The following is a 22,606-nucleotide window of genomic DNA, read 5'->3' as shown; positions in this document are numbered from 1 at the left end:
CACTGAGACCCCAGATCTCCAGTGCAGTGAGTGGATAATCACCACACTGAGACCCCCGATTTCCAGTGCACTGAGTGGATAATCAGCACACTGAGACCCCAGATCTCCAGTGTACTGAGTGGATAATCACCACACTGAGACCCCAGATCTCCAGTGTACTGAGTGGAAATCACCACACTGAGACCCCAGATCTCCAGCGCACTGAGTGGATAATCACCACACTGAGACCCCAGATCTCCAGTGCACTGAGTGGAAATCACCACACTGAGACCCCAGATCTCCAGCGCACTGAGTGGATAATCACCACACTGAGACCCCAGATCTCCAGTGTACTGAGTGGATAATCACCACACTGAGACCCCAGATCTCCAGTGCACTGAGTGGATAATCACCACACTGAGACCCCAGATCTCCAGTGCACTGTGGATAATCACCACACTGAGACCCCAGATCTCCAGTGCACTGAGTGGATAATCACCACACTGAGACCCCAGATCTCCAGTGTACTGAGTGGATAATCACCAGACGGAGACCCCAGATCTCCAGTGCACTGTGGATAATCACCACACTGAGACCCCAGATCTCCAGTGTACTGAGTGGATAATCACCACACTGAGACCCCAGATCTCCAGTGTACTGAGTGGATAATCACCGCACTGAGACCCCAGATCTCCAGTGCAGTGAGTGGATAATCACCACACTGAGACCCCAGATCTCCAGTGCACTGAGTGGATAATCACCACACTGAGACCTCAGATCTCAAGCTCACTGTGGATAATCACCACACTGAGACCCCAGATCTCCAGTGTACTGAGTGGATAATCACCACACGGAGACCCCAGATCTCCAGTGCACTGTGGATAATCACCACACTGAGACCCCAGATCTCCAGTGCACTGAGTGGATAATCACCACACTGAGACCCCAGATCTCCAGTGCACTGAGTGGATAATCATCACCCTGAGACCCCAGATCTCCAGTGCACTGAGTGGATAATCATCACCCTGAGACCCCAGATCTCCAGTGCACTGAGTGGATAATCATCACCCTGAGACCCCAGATCTCCAGTGTACTGAGTGGATAATCATCACACTGAGACCCCAGATCTCCAGTGTACTGAGTGGATAATCACCACACTGAGACCCCAGATCTCCAGTGCACTGAGTGGATAATCACCACACTGAGACCCCAGATCTCCAGTGCACTGAGTGGATAATCATCACCCTGAGACCCCAGATCTCCAGTGCACTGAGTGCATAATCATCACGCTGAGACCCCAGATCTCCAGTGCACTGAGTGGATAATCATCACCCTGAGACCCCAGATCTCCAGTGCACTGAGTGGATAATCACCACACTGAGACCCCAGATCTCCAGTGCACTGAGTGGATAATCATCACCCTGAGACCCCAGATCTCCAGTGCACTGAGTGGATAATCACCACACTGAGACCCCAGATCTCCAGTGCACTGAGTGGATAATCACCACACTGAGACCCCAGATCTCCAGTGCACTGAGTGCATAATCACCGCACCGAGACCCCAGATCTCCAGTGTACTGAGTGGATAATCACCACACTGAGACCCCAGATCTCCAGCGCACTGAGTGGATAATCAGCACACTGAGACCCCAGATCTCCAGTGTACTGAGTGGATAATCACCACACTGAGACCCCAGATCTCCAGTGTACTGAGTGGATAATCACCGCACTGAGACCCCAGATCTCCAGTGCAGTGAGTGGATAATCACCACACTGAGACCCCCGATCTCCAGTGCACTGAGTGGCTAATCACCACACTGAGACCCCAGATCTCCAGTGTACTGAGTGCATAATCACCACACTGAGACCCCAGATCTCCAGTGCACTGAGTGGAAATCACCACACTGAGACCCCAGATCTCCAGCGCACTGAGTGGTTAATCACCACACTGAGACCCCAGATCTCCAGTGTACTGAGTGGATAATCACCACACTGAGACCCCAGATCTCCAGTGCACTGAGTGGATAATCACCACACTGAGACCCCAGATCTCCAGTGCACTGTGGATAATCACCACACCGAGACCCCAGATCTCCAGTGTACTGAGTGGATAATCACCACACTGAGACCCCAGATCTCCAGTGCACTGAGTGGATAATCACCATACTGAGACCCCAGATCTCCAGTGTACTGTGTGGATAATCACCACACTGAGACCCCCGATCTCCAGTGCACTGAGTGGATAATCACCACACTGAGACCCCAGATCTCCAGTGCACTGAGTGAATAATCACCACACTGAGACCCCAGATCTCCAGTGCACTGTGGATAATCACCACACTGAGACCCCAGATCTCCAGTGCACTGAGTGGAAATCACCACACTGAGACCCCAGATCTCCAGTGCGCTGAGTGGATAATCACCACACTGAGACCCCAGATCTCCAGTGTACTGAGTGGATAATCACCACACCGAGGCCCCAGATCTCCAGTGTACTGAGTGGATAATCACCACACTGAGACCCCAGATCTCCAGTGCACTGAGTGGATAATCACCACACTGAGACCCCAGATCTCCAGTGCACTGAGTGGATAATCACCACACTGAGACCCCAGATCTCCAGTGCACTGAGTGGATAATCACCACACTGAGACCCCAGATCTCCAGTGCACTGAGTGGATAATCACCACACTGAGACCTCAGATCTCAAGTTCACTGTGGATAATCACCACACTGAGACCCCAGATCTCCAGTGTACTGAGTGGATAGTCACCACACGGAGACCCCAGATCTCCAGTGCACTGTGGATAATCACCACACTGAGACCCCAGATCTCCAGTGCACTGAGTGGATAATCACCACACTGAGACCCCAGATCTCCAGTGCACTGAGTGGATAATCATCACCCTGAGACCCCAGATCTCCAGTGCACTGAGTGGATAATCATCACCCTGAGACCCCAGATCTCCAGTGCACTGAGTGGATAATCATCACCCTGAGACCCCAGATCTCCAGTGTACTGAGTTGATAATCACCACACTGAGACCCCAGATCTCCAGTGTTCTGAGTGGATAATCACCACACTGAGACCCCAGATCTCCAGTGCACTGAGTGGATAATCACCACACTGAGACCCCAGATCTCCAGTGCACTGAGTGGATAATCATCACCCTGAGACCCCAGATCTCCAGTGCACTGAGTGGATAATCATCACGCTGAGACCCCAGATCTGCAGTGCACTGAGTGGATAATCATCACCCTGAGACCCCAGATCTCCAGTGCACTGAGTGGATAATCACCACACTGAGACCCCAGATCTCCAGTGCACTGAGTGGATAATCATCACCCTGAGACCCCAGATCTCCAGTGCACTGAGTGGATAATCACCACACTGAGACCCCAGATCTCCAGTGTACTGAGTGGATAATCACCACACGGAGACCCCAGATCTCCAGTGCACTGAGTGGATAATCACCACCCTGAGACCCCAGATCTCCAGTGTGCTGAGTGGATAATCACCACACCGAGACCCCAGATCTCCAGTGTACTGAGTGGATAATCACCACACTGAGACCCCAGATCTCCAGTGTACTGAGTGGATAATCACCACACTGAGACCCCAGATCTCCAGTGCACTGAGTGGATAATCACCACACTGAGACCCCAGATCTCCAGTGCAGTGAGTGGATAATCACCACTGTGAGACCCAGATCTCTAGTGCACTGAGTGGATAATCACCACAGTGAGACCCAGATCTCCAGTGTACTGAGTGGTGTCAAGGGTAAATGCTTCAGATACCGGTTGTAAAACGAACGGTACAGTAATGTGACCTGCGACCCGGTGTTGAGTATGGCTTTAGTAATTACACTCTCTATTCGGAGTGGCACACCGGAGCGTGGTCCCACTAAACCTTCAGGAATTGTGTCTTCCGCTTTCAGGGGTTTCTTGGTGCATTGCTGGGAACGTGTTCCCCCAGAGACACCAGACCATTCCCCCACTGGGTCTCCTCTGTGTTTTCCCAATGACTCTCCCTGCTGAGGTACCCGGGGGCTCACTCTCCTTCTGGCATGACACCTGCTGCCAGCAGACCTGCGCCCACAATTGCAACTTCAACAGTAATTAACAGTGGAATTAACAATTCATCCGGAGTACAAATATCTGCTCCACTGGTTCATTGCTCAGGGTAATCACACAACATCCAACGCAACCAATCCTGAACGTAGCCTCCACAATTGTAACTCTTGCTTCAGCTAGCGGCTTAATATAGGGGGTGATAGCCCCCCAGCCTGGCCAACTTAAGAAATCTCGTTTGGCTGGATGCTGCGCGATGTGTCCCATTTACTATTCAGTACCCTGAAATGAAAAGCAGTCCACAATATGCGATTAAACGATTGAGCTTTATAATTCTTACTTTGACTATATGGTTAGTAAAGAAATGAAAAAAATAAAAATAAGGGCCCAATCTTATTTAACAGTCTGTAGGCAATGTTGGAGCTCACTGATTGTCCACCATCGAGCTCCTCCTCCTCCTCCTCCCATTGCTGCTGTCCTTCAGACCCTCACTCCGAGTCCACCCTCTCCATAAAAAATCTTTCACACCATCACCAACTCCCTCCATTCACATCTTCTCTCATCTCTTACTGGCAAAAGACCATGAAAATCTCTCTTCCAGCTTACAAGTGTTACGTACTCGTGATACATGACAGTGGAGCCCTTGTCATGTGACTGGGGTTGAAGCTGTACTGGACTTGAGGTGATGGTCTTGTGATGGTGGAATGACGTCATTTTCCCGCCAGTAGAGATCATGTGACAGGTTTTTTTTACAGGTTATAAAAGGTAGACCCCACCCTATGAGGAGGGGCAGTTCATGGCTGGATTTGCCAAGTTGACTTCATGCGTGTTTGAAGTGATGACGCAGTTTAGTTGAAGGATGAAGTTTTTATTTAATGTCTAAAGTTTAAAAGGTCATTGCCAGCAGGTTCTTTATGATTCTGTTATTTCGCAATTAGAGGAGAGTGAAGATTCAAAGTTGGAAGTTAAAGATCGAGGAGAATCGCTTTCTACGGTGAAACGGGGGCGACCTTTGTTTGATCCTTATTTGGAAGGATTTCGTTGTCTATCTTCGCGTTAATCCCTGGAGTTTACCAGAAAGGATTGAGGATAGTGAGGAAGGAAAGGTCAGTGCCTTTAAGCCATTCTGTTTCGTAAATTCTTCGTGGGAAGTTCGACGTTGGGGATCGAAGCAAGCGACGTGAAAGAGAACCTAAATCGTCCTGTAAAGTCTCTCCTTTTAAATGGACTGTGAGCATATTGAACTTTTGGCAATACCACTTTAAGAACTGTTTTGGAATACCACTTTAAAGAACTGTTTTGGAATACCACTTTACGAACTGTTTTGGTATATCACTTTAAGAACTGTTTTGGAATACCACTTTAAAGAACTGTTTTGGAATATCACTTTACGAACTGTTTTGGAATACCACTTTACGAACTGTTTTGGAATATCACTTTACGAACTGTTTTGGAATATCACTTTAAGAACTGTTTTGGAATACCACTTTAAGAACTGTTTTGGAATATCACTTTAAGAACTGTTTTGGAATACCACTTTAAGAACTGTTTTGGAATACCACTTTAAAGAACTGTTTTGGAATACCACTTTAAGAACTGTTTTGGAATACCACTTTAAAGAACTGTTTTGGAATATCACTTTAAGAACTGTTTTGGAATATCACTTTAAGAACTGTTTTGGAATATCACTTTACGAACTGTTTTGGAATATCACTTTAAGAACTGTTTTGGAATACCACTTTAAAGAACTGTTTTGGAATACCGCTTTACGAACTGTTTTGGAATATCACTTTAAGAACTGTTTTGGAATATCACTTTAAGAACTGTTTTGGAATACCACTTTAAAGAACTGTTTTGGAATACCACTTTAAAGAACTGTTTTGGAATATCACTTTAAAGAACTGTTTTGGAATACCACTTTAAAGAACTGTTTTGGAATACCACTTTAAAGAACTGTTTTGGAATATCACTTTAAGAACTGTTTTGGAATACCACTTTAAAGAACTGTTTTGGAATACCACTTTAAAGAACTGTTTTGGAATATCACTTTAAAGAACTGTTTTGGAATACCACTTTAAAGAACTGTTTTGGAATACCACTTTAAAGAACTGTTTTGGAATATCACTTTAAAGAACTGTTTTGGAATACCACTTTAAAGAACTGTTTTGGAATACCACTTTAAAGAACTGTTTTGGAATATCACTTTAAGAACTGTTTTGGAATACCACTTTAAAGAACTGTTTTGGAATACCACTTTAAAGAACTGTTTTGGAATACCACTTTAAGAACTGTTTTGGAATACCACTTTACGAACTGTTTTGGAATATCACTTTACGAACTGTTTTGGAATATCACTTTAAGAACTGTTTTGGAATATCACTTTACGAACTGTTTTGGAATACCACTTTAAGAACTGTTTTGGAATATCACTTTAAGAACTGTTTTGGAATACCACTTTAAGAACTGTTTTGGAATACCACTTTAAAGAACTGTTTTGGAATACCACTTTAAGAACTGTTTTGGAATACCACTTTAAAGAACTGTTTTGGAATATCACTTTAAGAACTGTTTTGGAATATCACTTTAAGAACTGTTTTGGAATATCACTTTAAGAACTGTTTTGGAATACCACTTTAAAGAACTGTTTTGGAATAACACTTTAAAGAACTGTTTTGGAATACCACTTTAAAGAACTGTTTTGGAATATCACTTTAAGAACTGTTTTGGAATATCACTTTAAGAACTGTTTTGGAATATCACTTTACGAACTGTTTTGGAATATCACTTTAAGAACTGTTTTGGAATACCACTTTACGAACTGTTTTGGAATATCACTTTAAGAACTGTTTTGGAATATCACTTTAAAGAACTGTTTTGGAATATCACTTTAAGAACTGTTTTGGAATACCACTTTAAAGAACTGTTTTGGAATATCACTTTAAAGAACTGTTTTGGAATACCACTTTAAAGAACTGTTTTGGAATATCACTTTAAAGAACTGTTTTGGAATACCACTTTACGAACTGTTTTGGAATATCACTTTACGAACTGTTTTGGAATATCACTTTACGAACTGTTTTGGAATATCACTTTAAAGAACTGTTTTGGAATATCACTTTAAGAACTGTTTTGGAATACCACTTTAAAGAACTGTTTTGGAATATCACTTTAAGAACTGTTTTGGAATACCACTTTAAAGAACTGTTTTGGAATACCACTTTACGAACTGTTTTGGAATATCACTTTACGAACTGTTTTGGAATATCACTTTACGAACTGTTTTGGAATATCACTTTAAAGAACTGTTTTGGAATATCACTTTAAGAACTGTTTTGGAATATCACTTTAAGAACTGTTTTGGAATACCACTTTAAAGAACTGTTTTGGAATATCACTTTACGAACTGTTTTGGAATATCACTTTAAAGAACTGTTTTGGAATATCACTTTAAAGAACTGTTTTGGAATACCACTTTAAAGAACTGTTTTGGAATATCACTTTAAGAACTGTTTTGGAATACCACTTTAAAGAACTGTTTTGGAATATCACTTTACGAACTGTTTTGGAATATCACTTTAAAGAACTGTTTTGGAATACCACTTTACGAACTGTTTTGGAATATCACTTTAAGAACTGTTTTGGAATATCACTTTAAGAACTGTTTTGGAATACCACTTTAAAGAACTGTTTTGGAATATCACTTTACGAACTGTTTTGGAATATCACTTTAAAGAACTGTTTTGGAATATCACTTTAAAGAACTGTTTTGGAATACCACTTTAAAGAACTGTTTTGGAATACCACTTTACGAACTGTTTTGGAATATCACTTTAAGAACTGTTTTGGAATATCACTTTAAGAACTGTTTTGGAATATCACTTTACGAACTGTTTTGGAATATCACTTTAAGAACTGTTTTGGAATACCACTTTAAAGAACTGTTTTGGAATACCACTTTAAAGAACTGTTTTGGAATATCACTTTACGAACTGTTTTGGAATATCACTTTAAGAACTGTTTTGGAATATCACTTTAAGAACTGTTTTGGAATACCACTTTAAAGAACTGTTTTGGAATATCACTTTAAAGAACTGTTTTGGAATATCACTTTACGAACTGTTTTGGAATATCACTTTAAGAACTGTTTTGGAATATCACTTTAAGAACTGTTTTGGAATACCACTTTAAGAACTGTTTTGGAATATCACTTTAAGAACTGTTTTGGAATATCACTTTAAAGAACTGTTTTGGAATATCACTTTAAGAACTGTTTTGGAATACCACTTTACGAACTGTTTTGGAATACCACTTTAAGAACTGTTTTGGAATATCACTTTAAGAACTGTTTTGGAATACCACTTTAAAGAACTGTTTTGGAATATCACTTTAAAGAACTGTTTTGGAATATCACTTTAAGAACTGTTTTGGAATACCACTTTACGAACTGTTTTGGAATATCACTTTAAAGAACTGTTTTGGAATATCACTTTAAAGAACTGTTTTGGAATATCACTTTAAAGAACTGTTTTGGAATATCACTTTAAGAACTGTTTTGGAATACCACTTTAAGAACTGTTTTGGAATATCACTTTAAAGAACTGTTTTGGAATATCACTTTAAAGAACTGTTTTGGAATATCACTTTAAAGAACTGTTTTGGAATATCACTTTAAAGAACTGTTTTGGAATATCACTTTAAAGAACTGTTTTGGAATATCACTTTAAGAACTGTTTTGGAATACCACTTTAAGAACTGTTTTGGAATATCACTTTAAAGAACTGTTTTGGAATATCACTTTAAGAACTGTTTTGGAATATCACTTTACGAACTGTTTTGGAATATCACTTTAAGAACTGTTTTGGAATATCACTTTACGAACTGTTTTGGAATACCACTTTAAGAACTGTTTTGGAATACCACTTTAAGAACTGTTTTGGAATATCACTTTAAGAACTGTTTTGGAATACCACTTTACGAACTGTTTTGGAATATCACTTTAAGAACTGTTTTGGAATACCACTTTACGAACTGTTTTGGAATATCACTTTAAGAACTGTTTTGGAATATCACTTTAAGAACTGTTTTGGAATATCACTTTAAGAACTGTTTTGGAATATCACTTTAAAGAACTGTTTTGGAATATCACTTTAAAGAACTGTTTTGGAATACCACTTTAAGAACTGTTTTGGAATATCACTTTAAGAACTGTTTTGGAATACCACTTTACGAACTGTTTTGGAATATCACTTTACGAACTGTTTTGGAATACCACTTTAAGAACTGTTTTGGAATATCACTTTAAGAACTGTTTTGGAATATCACTTTACGAACTGTTTTGGAATACCACTTTAAGAACTGTTTTGGAATATCACTTTAAGAACTGTTTTGGAATATCACTTTAAGAACTGTTTTGGAATACCACTTTAAGAACTGTTTTGGAATATCACTTTAAGAACTGTTTTGGAATACCACTTTACGAACTGTTTTGGAATATCACTTTAAAGAACTGTTTTGGAATACCACTTTAAAGAACTGTTTTGGAATACCACTTTAAAGAACTGTTTTGGAATACCACTTTACGAACTGTTTTGGAATATCACTTTAAGAACTGTTTTGGAATATCACTTTAAAGAACTGTTTTGGAATAACACTTTAAAGAACTGTTTTGGAATACCACTTTAAAGAACTGTTTTGGAATATCACTTTAAAGAACTGTTTTGGAATACCACTTTAAAGAACTGTTTTGGAATACCACTTTAAAGAACTGTTTTGGAATATCACTTTACGAACTGTTTTGGAATACCACTTTAAAGAACTGTTTTGGAATACCACTTTAAAGAACTGTTTTGGAATACCACTTTAAAGAACTGTTTTGGAATACCACTTTAAAGAACTGTTTTGGAATACCACTTTACGAACTGTTTTGGAATACCACTTTACGAACTGTTTTGGAATATCACTTTAAAGAACTGTTTTGGAATACCACTTTAAAGAACTGTTTTGGAATACCACTTTACGAACTGTTTTGGAATATCACTTTAAGAACTGTTTTGGAATATCACTTTAAAGAACTGTTTTGGAATACCACTTTAAAGAACTGTTTTGGAATATCACTTTAAAGAACTGTTTTGGAATACCACTTTAAAGAACTGTTTTGGAATACCACTTTAAAGAACTGTTTTGGAATACCACTTTACGAACTGTTTTGGAATATCACTTTACGAACTGTTTTGGAATATCACTTTACGAACTGTTTTGGAATACCACTTTACGAACTGTTTTGGAATATCACTTTAAGAACTGTTTTGGAATATCACTTTAAAGAACTGTTTTGGAATACCACTTTAAGAACTGTTTTGGAATATCACTTTAAGAACTGTTTTGGAATATCACTTTAAAGAACTGTTTTGGAATACCACTTTAAAGAACTGTTTTGGAATACCACTTTAAGAACTGTTTTGGAATATCACTTTAAGAACTGTTTTGGAATATCACTTTAAGAACTGTTTTGGAATATCACTTTACGAACTGTTTTGGAATATCACTTTAAAGAACTGTTTTGGAATACCACTTTAAAGAACTGTTTTGGAATACCACTTTAAAGAACTGTTTTGGAATACCACTTTACGAACTGTTTTGTAATACCACTTTAAGAACTGTTTTGGAATATCACTTTAAAGAACTGTTTTGGAATATCACTTTAAGAACTGTTTTGGAATATCACTTTACGAACTGTTTTGGAATATCACTTTAAGAACTGTTTTGGAATATCACTTTAAGAACTGTTTTGGAATATCACTTTACGAACTGTTTTGGAATATCACTTTAAGAACTGTTTTGGAATATCACTTTACGAACTGTTTTGGAATATCACTTTACGAACTGTTTTGGAATATCACTTTAAGAACTGTTTTGGAATATCACTTTACGAACTGTTTTGGAATATCACTTTAAGAACTGTTTTGGAATATCACTTTACGAACTGTTTTGGAATATCACTTTACGAACTGTTTTGGAATATCACTTTACGAACTGTTTTGGAATATCACTTTAAGAACTGTTTTGGAATATCACTTTAAAGAACTGTTTTGGAATACCACTTTACGAACTGTTTTGGAATATCACTTTACGAACTGTTTTGGAATATCACTTTAAGAACTGTTTTGGAATATCACTTTACGAACTGTTTTGGAATATCACTTTAAGAACTGTTTTGGAATATCACTTTAAGAACTGTTTTGGAATACCACTTTACGAACTGTTTTGGAATACCACTTTAAGAACTGTTTTGGAATATCACTTTACGAACTGTTTTGGAATACCACTTTAAGAACTGTTTTGGAATATCACTTTACGAACTGTTTTGGAATATCACTTTACGAACTGTTTTGGAATACCACTTTAAAGAACTGTTTTGGAATACCACTTTACGAACTGTTTTGGAATACCACTTTAAAGAACTGTTTTGGAATACCACTTTAAAGAACTGTTTTGGAATACCACTTTAAAGAACTGTTTTGGAATATCACTTTACGAACTGTTTTGGAATACCACTTTAAAGAACTGTTTTGGAATACTACTTTAAAGAACTGTTTTGGAATACCACTTTAAAGAACTGTTTTGGAATACCACTTTACGAACTGTTTTGGAATACCACTTTACGAACTGTTTTGGAATATCACTTTAAGAACTGTTTTGGAATATCACTTTAAAGAACTGTTTTGGAATACCACTTTAAAGAACTGTTTTGGAATATCACTTTAAAGAACTGTTTTGGAATACCACTTTAAAGAACTGTTTTGGAATACCACTTTAAAGAACTGTTTTGGAATACCACTTTACGAACTGTTTTGGAATATCACTTTACGAACTGTTTTGGAATATCACTTTACGAACTGTTTTGGAATACCACTTTACGAACTGTTTTGGAATATCACTTTAAGAACTGTTTTGGAATATCACTTTAAAGAACTGTTTTGGAATACCACTTTAAGAACTGTTTTGGAATATCACTTTAAGAACTGTTTTGGAATATCACTTTAAAGAACTGTTTTGGAATACCACTTTAAAGAACTGTTTTGGAATACCACTTTAAGAACTGTTTTGGAATATCACTTTAAGAACTGTTTTGGAATATCACTTTAAGAACTGTTTTGGAATATCACTTTACGAACTGTTTTGGAATATCACTTTAAAGAACTGTTTTGGAATACCACTTTAAAGAACTGTTTTGGAATACCACTTTAAAGAACTGTTTTGGAATACCACTTTACGAACTGTTTTGGAATACCACTTTAAGAACTGTTTTGGAATATCACTTTAAAGAACTGTTTTGGAATATCACTTTAAGAACTGTTTTGGAATATCACTTTACGAACTGTTTTGGAATATCACTTTAAGAACTGTTTTGGAATATCACTTTAAGAACTGTTTTGGAATACCACTTTACGAACTGTTTTGGAATATCACTTTAAGAACTGTTTTGGAATATCACTTTAAAGAACTGTTTTGGAATATCACTTTACGAACTGTTTTGGAATATCACTTTACGAACTGTTTTGGAATATCACTTTAAGAACTGTTTTGGAATATCACTTTAAAGAACTGTTTTGGAATACCACTTTACGAACTGTTTTGGAATATCACTTTACGAACTGTTTTGGAATATCACTTTAAGAACTGTTTTGGAATATCACTTTACGAACTGTTTTGGAATATCACTTTAAGAACTGTTTTGGAATACCACTTTACGAACTGTTTTGGAATATCACTTTACGAACTGTTTTGGAATATCACTTTACGAACTGTTTTGGAATATCACTTTAAAGAACTGTTTTGGAATATCACTTTAAAGAACTGTTTTGGAATACCACTTTACGAACTGTTTTGGAATATCACTTTACGAACTGTTTTGGAATATCACTTTAAGAACTGTTTTGGAATATCACTTTACGAACTGTTTTGGAATACCACTTTACGAACTGTTTTGGAATATCACTTTACGAACTGTTTTGGAATATCACTTTAAGAACTGTTTTGGAATATCACTTTACGAACTGTTTTGGAATATCACTTTAAGAACTGTTTTGGAATACCACTTTACGAACTGTTTTGGAATATCGCTTTACGAAGTGTTTTGGAATATCACTTTAAAGAACTGTTTTGGAATATCACTTTAAGAACTGTTTTGGAATATCACTTTAAGAACTGTTTTGGAATATCACTTTAAGAACTGTTTTGGAATATCACTTTAAAGAACTGTTGGAATACCACTTTACGAACTGTTTTGGAATATCACTTTACGAACTGTTTTGGAATATCACTTTAAGAACTGTTTTGGAATATCACTTTACGAACTGTTTTGGAATATCACTTTACGAAGTGTTTTGGAATATCACTTTAAGAACTGTTTTGGAATATCACTTTAAGAACTGTTTTGGAATATCACTTTACGAAGTGTTTTGGAATATCACTTTAAGAACTGTTTTGGAATATCACTTTACGAACTGTTTTGGAATATCACTTTAAGAACTGTTTTGGAAAACCACTTTAAAGAACTGTTTTGGAATACCACTTTAAAGAACTGTTTTGGAATATCACTTTACGAACTGTTTTGGAATATCACTTTAAGAACTGTTTTGGAATATCACTTTAAGAACTGTTTTGGAATATCACTTTAAGAACTGTTTTGGAATATCACTTTACGAACTGTTTTGGAATACCACTTTACGAACTGTTTTGGAATATCACTTTAAAGAACTGTTTTGGAATATCACTTTACGAACTGTTTTGGAATATCACTTTAAAGAACTGTTTTGGAATACCACTTTAAAGAACTGTTTTGGAATACCACTTTAAAGAACTGTTTTGGAATACCACTTTACGAACTGTTTTGGAATACCACTTTACGAACTGTTTTGGAATACCACTTTAAAGAACTGTTTTGGAATATCACTTTACGAACTGTTTTGGAATACCACTTTACGAACTGTTTTGGAATACCACTTTAAAGAACTGTTTTGGAATATCACTTTACGAACTGTTTTGGAATACCACTTTAAAGAACTGTTTTGGAATATCACTTTAAAGAACTGTTTTGGAATATCACTTTACGAACTGTTTTGGAATATCACTTTACGAACTGTTTTGGAATATCACTTTACGAACTGTTTTGGAATACCACTTTAAAGAACTGTTTTGGAATACCACTTTAAAGAACTGTTTTGGAATACCACTTTACGAACTGTTTTGGAATATCACTTTACGAACTGTTTTGGAATACCACTTTACGAACTGTTTTGGAATACCACTTTAAAGAACTGTTTTGGAATATCACTTTACGAACTGTTTTGGAATATCACTTTACGAACTGTTTTGGAATATCACTTTACGAACTGTTTTGGAATACCACTTTACGAACTGTTTTGGAATACCACTTTAAAGAACTGTTTTGGAATATCACTTTACGAACTGTTTTGGAATATCACTTTACGAACTGTTTTGGAATACCACTTTACGAACTGTTTTGGAATACCACTTTACGAACTGTTTTGGAATATCACTTTAAGAACTGTTTTGGAATATCACTTTAAGAACTGTTTTGGAATATCACTTTAAGAACTGTTTTGGAATATCACTTTAAGAACTGTTTTGGAATATCACTTTAAGAACTGTTTTGGAATACCACTTTAAAGAACTGTTTTGGAATATCACTTTAAGAACTGTTTTGGAAAACCACTTTAAAGAAATGTTTTGGAATATCACTTTAAGAACTGTTTTGGAATATCACTTTAAGAACTGTTTTGGAATATCACTTTAAGAACTGTTTTGGAATATCACTTTAAGAACTGTTTTGGAATACCACTTTAAAGAACTGTTTTGGAATATCACTTTAAGAACTGTTTTGGAAAACCACTTTAAAGAACTGTTTTGGAATATCACTTTAAGAACTGTTTTGGAATATCACTTTAAGAACTGTTTTGGAATACCACTTTAAAGAACTGTTTTGGAATACCACTTTACGAACTGTTTTGGAATACCACTTTAAAGAACTGTTTTGGAATACCACTTTACGAACTGTTTTGGAATACCACTTTAAGAACTGTTTTGGAATACCACTTTACGAACTGTTTTGGAATATCACTTTAAGAACTGTTTTGGAATATCACTTTAAGAACTGTTTTGGAATATCACTTTACGAACTGTTTTGGAATATCACTTTACGAACTGTTTTGGAAAACCACTTTACGAACTGTTTTGGAATATCACTTTACGAACTGTTTTGGAAAACCACTTTAAGAACTGTTTTGGAAAACCACTTTAAAGAACTGTTTTGGAATATCACTTTAAGAACTGTTTTGGAATATCACTTTACGAACTGTTTTGGAATATCACTTTACGAACTGTTTTGGAATATCACTTTACGAACTGTTTTGGAATATCACTTTACGAACTGTTTTGGAATATCACTTTACGAACTGTTTTGGAATACCACTTTAAAGAACTGTTTTGGAATATCACTTTAAGAACTGTTTTGGAATATCACTTTAAGAACTGTTTTGGAATATCACTTTAAGAACTGTTTTGGAATATCACTTTACGAACTGTTTTGGAATACCACTTTAAAGAACTGTTTTGGAATATCACTTTACGAACTGTTTTGGAATACCACTTTAAAGAACTGTTTTGGAATATCACTTTAAAGAACTGTTTTGGAATATCACTTTAAAGAACTGTTTTGGAATATCACTTTAAGAACTGTTTTGGAATACCACTTTAAAGAACTGTTTTGGAATATCACTTTAAAGAACTGTTTTGGAATATCACTTTAAGAACTGTTTTGGAATATCACTTTAAGAACTGTTTTGGAATATCACTTTACGACCTGTTTTGGAAAACCACTTTACGAACTGTTTTGGAATATCACTTTAAGAACTGTTTTGGAAAACCACTTTAAAGAACTGTTTTGGAATATCACTTTAAAGAACTGTTTTGGAATATCACTTTACGAAGTGTTTTGGAATATCACTTTAAGAACTGTTTTGGAATACCACTTTAAGAACTGTTTTGGGATACCACTTTACGAACTGTTTTGGAATATCACTTTACGAAGTGTTTTGGAATATCACTTTAAAGAACTGTTTTGGAATATCACTTTAAGAACTGTTTTGGAATATCACTTTAAGAACTGTTTTGGAATATCACTTTAAAGAACTGTTTTGGAATACCACTTTACGAACTGTTTTGGAATATCACTTTACGAACTGTTTTGGAATATCACTTTAAGAACTGTTTTGGAATATCACTTTACGAACTGTTTTGGAATATCACTTTACGAAGTGTTTTGGAATATCACTTTAAGAACTGTTTTGGAATACCACTTTAAGAACTGTTTTGGGATACCACTTTACGAACTGTTTTGGAATATCACTTTACGAAGTGTTTTGGAATATCACTTTAAGAACTGTTTTGGAATATCACTTTATGAACTGTTTTGGAATATCACTTTAAGAACTGTTTTGGAAAACCACTTTAAAGAACTGTTTTGGAATACCACTTTACGAACTGTTTTGGAATATCACTTTACGAACTGTTTTGGAATATCACTTTAAGAACTGTTTTGGAATATCACTTTAAGAACTGTTTTGGAATATCACTTTAAGAACTGTTTTGGAATATCACTTTACGAACTGTTTGAACAGCCGCTCAGCAGCTGTTTCCGGTTACGGTAGTGTTTGTTTACTTTTGGGGGGTTTGTTTTCTGTGTTTAATAAACGTGTTGTTTGTTATAAGAAACCCTTGCCGAACTCATATATTTATTGTTGCCTGAATACATAACACAAGAAAGAACAACAACATTCCTAACCCCATTATCTCTAGTCATAACCCAAACATTGCTGCTACAGAGAAACCATTACATTGTCAGTGAAACCCTACAGCATGTTACAAGTGCAATTGTTATGAGAGTAGAAAGATGATTTAAGAACTGCATCGAACTCTTCTTTATAGAGTAAGTAAGGAGAAATGGTGTCCACGGCCAGTGAAGTGAAGAGAAGGAGAGGTAAGCTGGTTAGTGCAGAATATCAAGAAATCTGAGGAAACATTTTATTTAAATGTCAAGTTGTTCTGGTCTGGAACACATTGCTTAAAGGATAATGAAAGCTGGTTCATCAGAAATCAATTAGATGAATAATGGAAGGCAAGGGAATGGGAAGAGAACTAATTTAGTAGCACCTTCTGAATGTTACAATGGAAATGAATCAAGAGTCGACGTTTTGGGCCGAGACCCTTCATCAGGACTCCTTATGAAGGGTCTAGGCCTGAACCATCAACTCCTTATTCCTCTCCGTAGATGCTGCTCAGCCTTTTGAGTTCCTCTAGCATTTTGTGTGCTTAACTCCGTATTTCCAGCATCTTTTCCTATTGCACCTGATTGTTTACCCGCACTGCACTTTCTCTGTAGTTGTTAAGCTTCATTCTGTGCTGCTAAAGTTTTAACCTTTTCTTCCTCAATGCACTGTGTAATGGTTTAATCTGTGTGGACAATATTTCATTGTACCTCAGTACGTGTGACAATAGTAAACCAATTCCACTTCCATTAGGTGTCACTCTTGCCATGTGAAAACAAGAAGTCTGATCTTGCTGTCAACAGTGGGTTAATGTATGAGTCAGCTTTGTCAGTGGATCATGTCAAGTCAAGTTTATTGTCATTTCAATCATAAACTGCTGGTACAGTACACAGTAAAAATGAAACAATGTTCCTCCAGGACCCTGGTGCTACATGAAACAACACAAAACTACACTAGACTAAATAAAACAACATAAAAACTGCATGGACTACAGACCTGCACAGGACTACATAAAGTGCACAAAACAGTGCAGGGCAACACGATAATTAATAAACAGGACAATAGGCACAGTAGAGGACAAATTACAATATAATAATAAATGATGTAGATGTCAGTCTAGACTCTGAGTATTGAGGAGTCTGATGGCTTGGGGGAGGAAACTGTTACAAAGTCTGGTCGTGAGAGCCCGAATGCTTCGGTGCCTTTTGCCAGATGGCAGGAGGGAGAAGAGTTTGTACGAGGGGTGTGTGGGGTCTTTCATGATGCTGTTAGCTTTACAGTGCAGTGTGTTGTAAATGTCTGTAATGGCAGGAAGAGAGACCCCGATGATCTTCTCAGCTGACCTCACTATCCACTGCAGGGATCCGAGATGGTGCAATTTCTGAACCAGGCAGTGATGCAGCTGCTCGGGATGCTCTCGATACAACCCCTGTAGAATGTGATGAGGATGGGGGGTGGGAGATGGACTTTCCTCAGCCTTCGCAGAAAGTAGAGACACTGCTGGGCTTTCTTTGCTATGGAGCTGGTGTTGAGGGACCAGGTGAGATTCTCCGCCATTGGAAAGCTGAGCCTACTGGGCCTGAACACCTCCCTCTCTTTGGTGCTCTTAACTATCTCTACCGAGGAGCCGTCGATGTTCAGCGGGGAGTGGTCACTCCGTGCCCTCCTGAAGTCAACAACCATCTTTTTTGTTCACATTCAGAGACAGGTTATTGGCTCTGCACCAGTCCGTTAGCCGCTGCACCTCCTCTCTGTAAGCTGGCTCATCGTTCTTGCTGATGAGACCCACCACGGTCGTGTCATCGGCAAACTTGATGATGTGGTTCGAGCTGTGTGTTGCAGCACAGTCGTGGGTCAGCAGAGTGAACAGCAGTGGACTGAGCACACAGCCCTGGGAGGGCCCCCGTGCTCAGTGTGATGGTGTTGGAGATGCTGCTCCTGATCCGGACTGACTGAGGTCTCCCAGTCAGGAAGTCTAGGATCCAGTTGCAGAGGGAGGTGTTCAGGCCCAGTAGGCTCAGCTTTCCAATCAGTTTCTGAGGGATGATTGTGTTGAATGCTGAACTGAAGTCTATGAACAGCATTCGAACGTATGTGTCTTTTTTGTCCAGATTTTTGTCCCGTTTTGGTTCAGAATGCTGTTGTTGTTCACTTCAATTGTTTGCATGATTTAATATTTTTTCTTTCTGTTGCACATCCAGTGTTGGCCTTTATCTTTACTTTTATTGTTATTCTTTAATTGGGTTCTTTTGGGTTTCTGGCTTTGTGGCTACCTGTGAGTGAACAAATCTCAAAGTTGTAGAATTCATACATTCTTTGATAATTATAAATGAATCTGGAGGAGTGTTTGATAGTTCTGGGCCAGTACTCACTGGAGTTCAGGAGAAAGAAAGGGAGTTTCACTGAAAGTATTGAATATTCAAAAGTTAGATAGAGTAGACATGGAGAGGATGTTTCCTCTGTGGAGGGAGTGTCGGACCAGAGGGCACCACCTCAGAATACAAGGTCTTCCCTTTAGAACAGAGGTGAGGAGGAATTTATTTGGCCAGATGGTGGTGAATCTGTGGAATTCATTGTCACAGATGGCTGTGGAGGCCTAGTCAGTGGGTATATTTAAAGACAAACAAGAGGAAATCTGCAGATGCTGGAAATCCACCAACACACACAAAATGCTGGAGGAACTCAGCAGGCCATTCAGTATCTAGGAAAAGAGCACAGTCGATGTTTCGGGCTGAAACCGCTCGGCAGGACTGGAGAGAAAAGCTGAAGAGTAGATTTAAAAGTAGGGGGAGGGGAGAGAGAAACACAAGGTGATCCGTGAAACCTAGAGAGGGAAGGATGAAGTAGGGAGCTAGAAGTTGTTTGGTGAAAGAGACCGTAGGCTATGGAAGAAAAAAAGGGGGGAGGAGCACCCAAGGGAGGCGATGGGTGGGCAAGGAGATAAGGTGAGAGAGGGAAAAGGGGATGGGAAATGGTGAAGGCTGGGGGTGGATCATTATGGGAAGTTTGAGAAATCAATGGTTCATGCCATCAGGTTGGAGGGTTCCCAAATGGAATATGATGTTGTTCCTCTAACCTCAGTGTGACCTCATCATGACAGTGGAGGAGTCCTTGATTGGACATATTGGAATGGGAAGTGGAATTAAGTTGGGGGGCCACTGGAGATACTGCTTTTCCTAGTGGACAGAGCATAGGTGCTTGACGAAGCTGTCTCCCAATCTATGTCCGGTCTCACCGATATCCAAGAGGCCACACCGAGAGCACTGAACACAGCGTATGACCCCAACAGACTCATGGGTGATATGTCACCTCACCTGAAAGGACCCTGAATGGTGGTGAGGGAGGCGGTGAAGGGGCAGGTGTAGAACTTGTTCCGTTTGCAAGGATAAGTGCCAGGAGGGAGATCAGTGGGGAGGGAGGAATGGGCAAAAGAGTCGCGTAGGGAGTGATCCCTGTGGACAGTAGAAAGTGGGGTGGGCTGGGGAGGAAAAGCTGTGCTTGGCGGTATGATCCCGTAGGAGGCTGCGGAGGTTTTGGAGAATTATGTGCTGGATGTGGAGGCTGGCAGTGTGGTAGGTGAGGTCAAGAGGAATCCTACCCCTGGTAGGGTGGCAGGAGAATAGGTTAAGAGCAAGCGTGCGTGAAATGGACGAGATGCAGATGAGGGCAGTGTTGATGGTGGAGGAAGGGAAGCCCCTTTCTTTGAAAAAGGACACTCCTTTGTTCTAGAATGAAAAGCCTCATCCTGAGAGCAGGTGCAGCGGAGACGGAGGAATTGAGAGAAGGGGATAGCATTTTTAAAAGTAACAGGATAGGACGAAGTATGGTCCGGGTAGCTGTCAGAGTCCATGGGTTTATAACGGACATCAGTGAATAATCTGTCTCCAGAGATAGAGACAGTGAGATCAAGAAAGGGGAGGGAGGTGTCAGAAATGGACCAGGATAGGATAGAAGTTGGTATACTTAAAGCAGAGGTTGATAGCTACTGGATTAGGGTAAGGCAGGAGAATGGGGTTGAGAGGGATAATAAATCAGCCATGGCCGTATAGGTCGATTCTGCTCCTGTGATCTTCTGGTGGGAAATTAAGAGCAGTTTGGATGATACTGGATGTCAATGCTCCAATGCCACACAGTTTGAGTTCAAGTTAAAAGTGAATACTGCAGAAATGGAGTCAGTACTTCTGCAATATTATGCTCCCAGTGAATCCGTAATGTAGGAACACTGTGCTATCAGATGGTCAACGCCTATGGGATTTTACCTTCCCAGAGGATTGCTAATGAGCAAATGCTGCACAGAGAATTGGTACTGAGGGAGCACTGTTCTGAGATTTAAGATTCGAGATTCAAATTTATTTATCATGTCTACTTGTGAGGTGTCATTTGCATGAACAACCAAGGGTGCGCAGGGTACAGCCTGTAAGTGTCGCCACACATTCCAGTGCTAGCGTAACATTCCCGGTGCTCGGCAGAACAATACAGAAGGAATATGGCACTGTCTTAATACAGAGGGAGCAGGGTGGTGAGGAAGGCTAACAATGGGATTTATTTATAAAAGCAACACTGCCGTGGGAACTCAGCAAGGAGTTCCACTCTCCTCACCTGCCCACCACCTCACTCCGGTGCCTCTTCTCCTTCCCTTTCTCCCCTCGTCCGCTCTGCTGTCCTATCTGATTCCTTCTTCTTCTTCAGCCTTTTTCACCTTTTCCACCTATCACATCCCAGCTTCTCGTTTCATCACACCTCTAACTCACCTGGTTTCACCTATCACCTATCAGCTTGTACTCCTTGTCCTCCCCCTCCCCCACCCCACATAGTTGCTGCCCGACCTGCTGAGTTCCTCCGGAATTTTGTGAGTGTTGCTCTGGATTTCCAGCGTCTGCAGAATCTCTTTTATTTACAATAGTCTGGAAATGTGCATCAATGTTCCTTCAGTACTAAACCCAACGTGACCACTGCAGCCCCTCAGCACAACCATCAGTGAATGGAAGAGAACTGTGAACTGTGATGGGTTTGATCATTATTTCAACACCTCATTCACCAGGATAAAATATCATTATTGTAATGTGTGCATAACAGATCAGAGGCAATAATTAGACAGCCTCAGTACAGAAAAAGACAATGCAAATTGACTGTCAGAAATGAGAAAAAGGAGTTTTCATTTAGAAAGAAATTGAATTTATAAAGGAGATAAATTGGGTAAAAGATTGATCTATAAAAACGCTAAACATGAGAGATTCTACGGATGCTGGAAATCTGAGCGACACACACAAAATGCTGGAGGAACTCAACAGATCAGGCAGCATCTATGGGGAGGAATGAACAGTCAAAGTGCTGGGCTGAGACCCTTCATCGGAACTGGAAAGAAATGGGGTAAAAGCCAGAATAGAATGTGGAGTTGTAGGAAGGAGTACAAGCTGGCAGGTGATAGGTGAGACCAGATGGGGGCGGGGAATGGAGTAAAAAGCTGGCAGGTGATAGGTGAGACCAGATGGGGGCGGGGAGTGGAGTAAAAGGCTGGCAGGTGATAGGTGAGACCAGATGGGGGCGGGGAGTGGAGTAAAAGGCTGGCAGGTGATAGGTGAGACCAGATGGGGGCGGGGAGTGGAGTAAAAAGCTGACAGGTGATAGGTGAGACCAGATGGGGGCGGGGAATGGAGTACAAGGCTGGCAGGTGATAGGTGAGACCAGATGGGGGCGGGGAGTGGAGT

At 39.1% G+C, this 22,606-nt stretch overlaps 1 protein-coding gene across 1 annotated transcript in view; it reads right to left on the bottom strand.

The window, feature by feature from the left end:
• The window catches only part of aadat (aminoadipate aminotransferase), a 346,606-nt gene extending 324,999 nt beyond the window's left edge, over positions 1-21,607 (bottom strand). Inside the window, exon 1 of the mRNA XM_059974093.1 lies at positions 21,498-21,607. The gene's annotated coding sequence lies outside the window, so the exon portion shown is untranslated. The remainder of the gene's footprint in view (positions 1-21,497) is intronic.
• Positions 21,608-22,606: the final 999 nt, after the last annotated feature.

The sequence above is a fragment of the Hypanus sabinus genome, chromosome 7 (genome assembly GCF_030144855.1).
Source record: "Hypanus sabinus isolate sHypSab1 chromosome 7, sHypSab1.hap1, whole genome shotgun sequence".
NCBI classification, from domain to species: Eukaryota; Metazoa; Chordata; class Chondrichthyes; order Myliobatiformes; family Dasyatidae; genus Hypanus; species Hypanus sabinus.
Note: the sequence above shows the minus strand (reverse complement) of the source record. Positions and strands in the feature narration are given on the sequence as shown.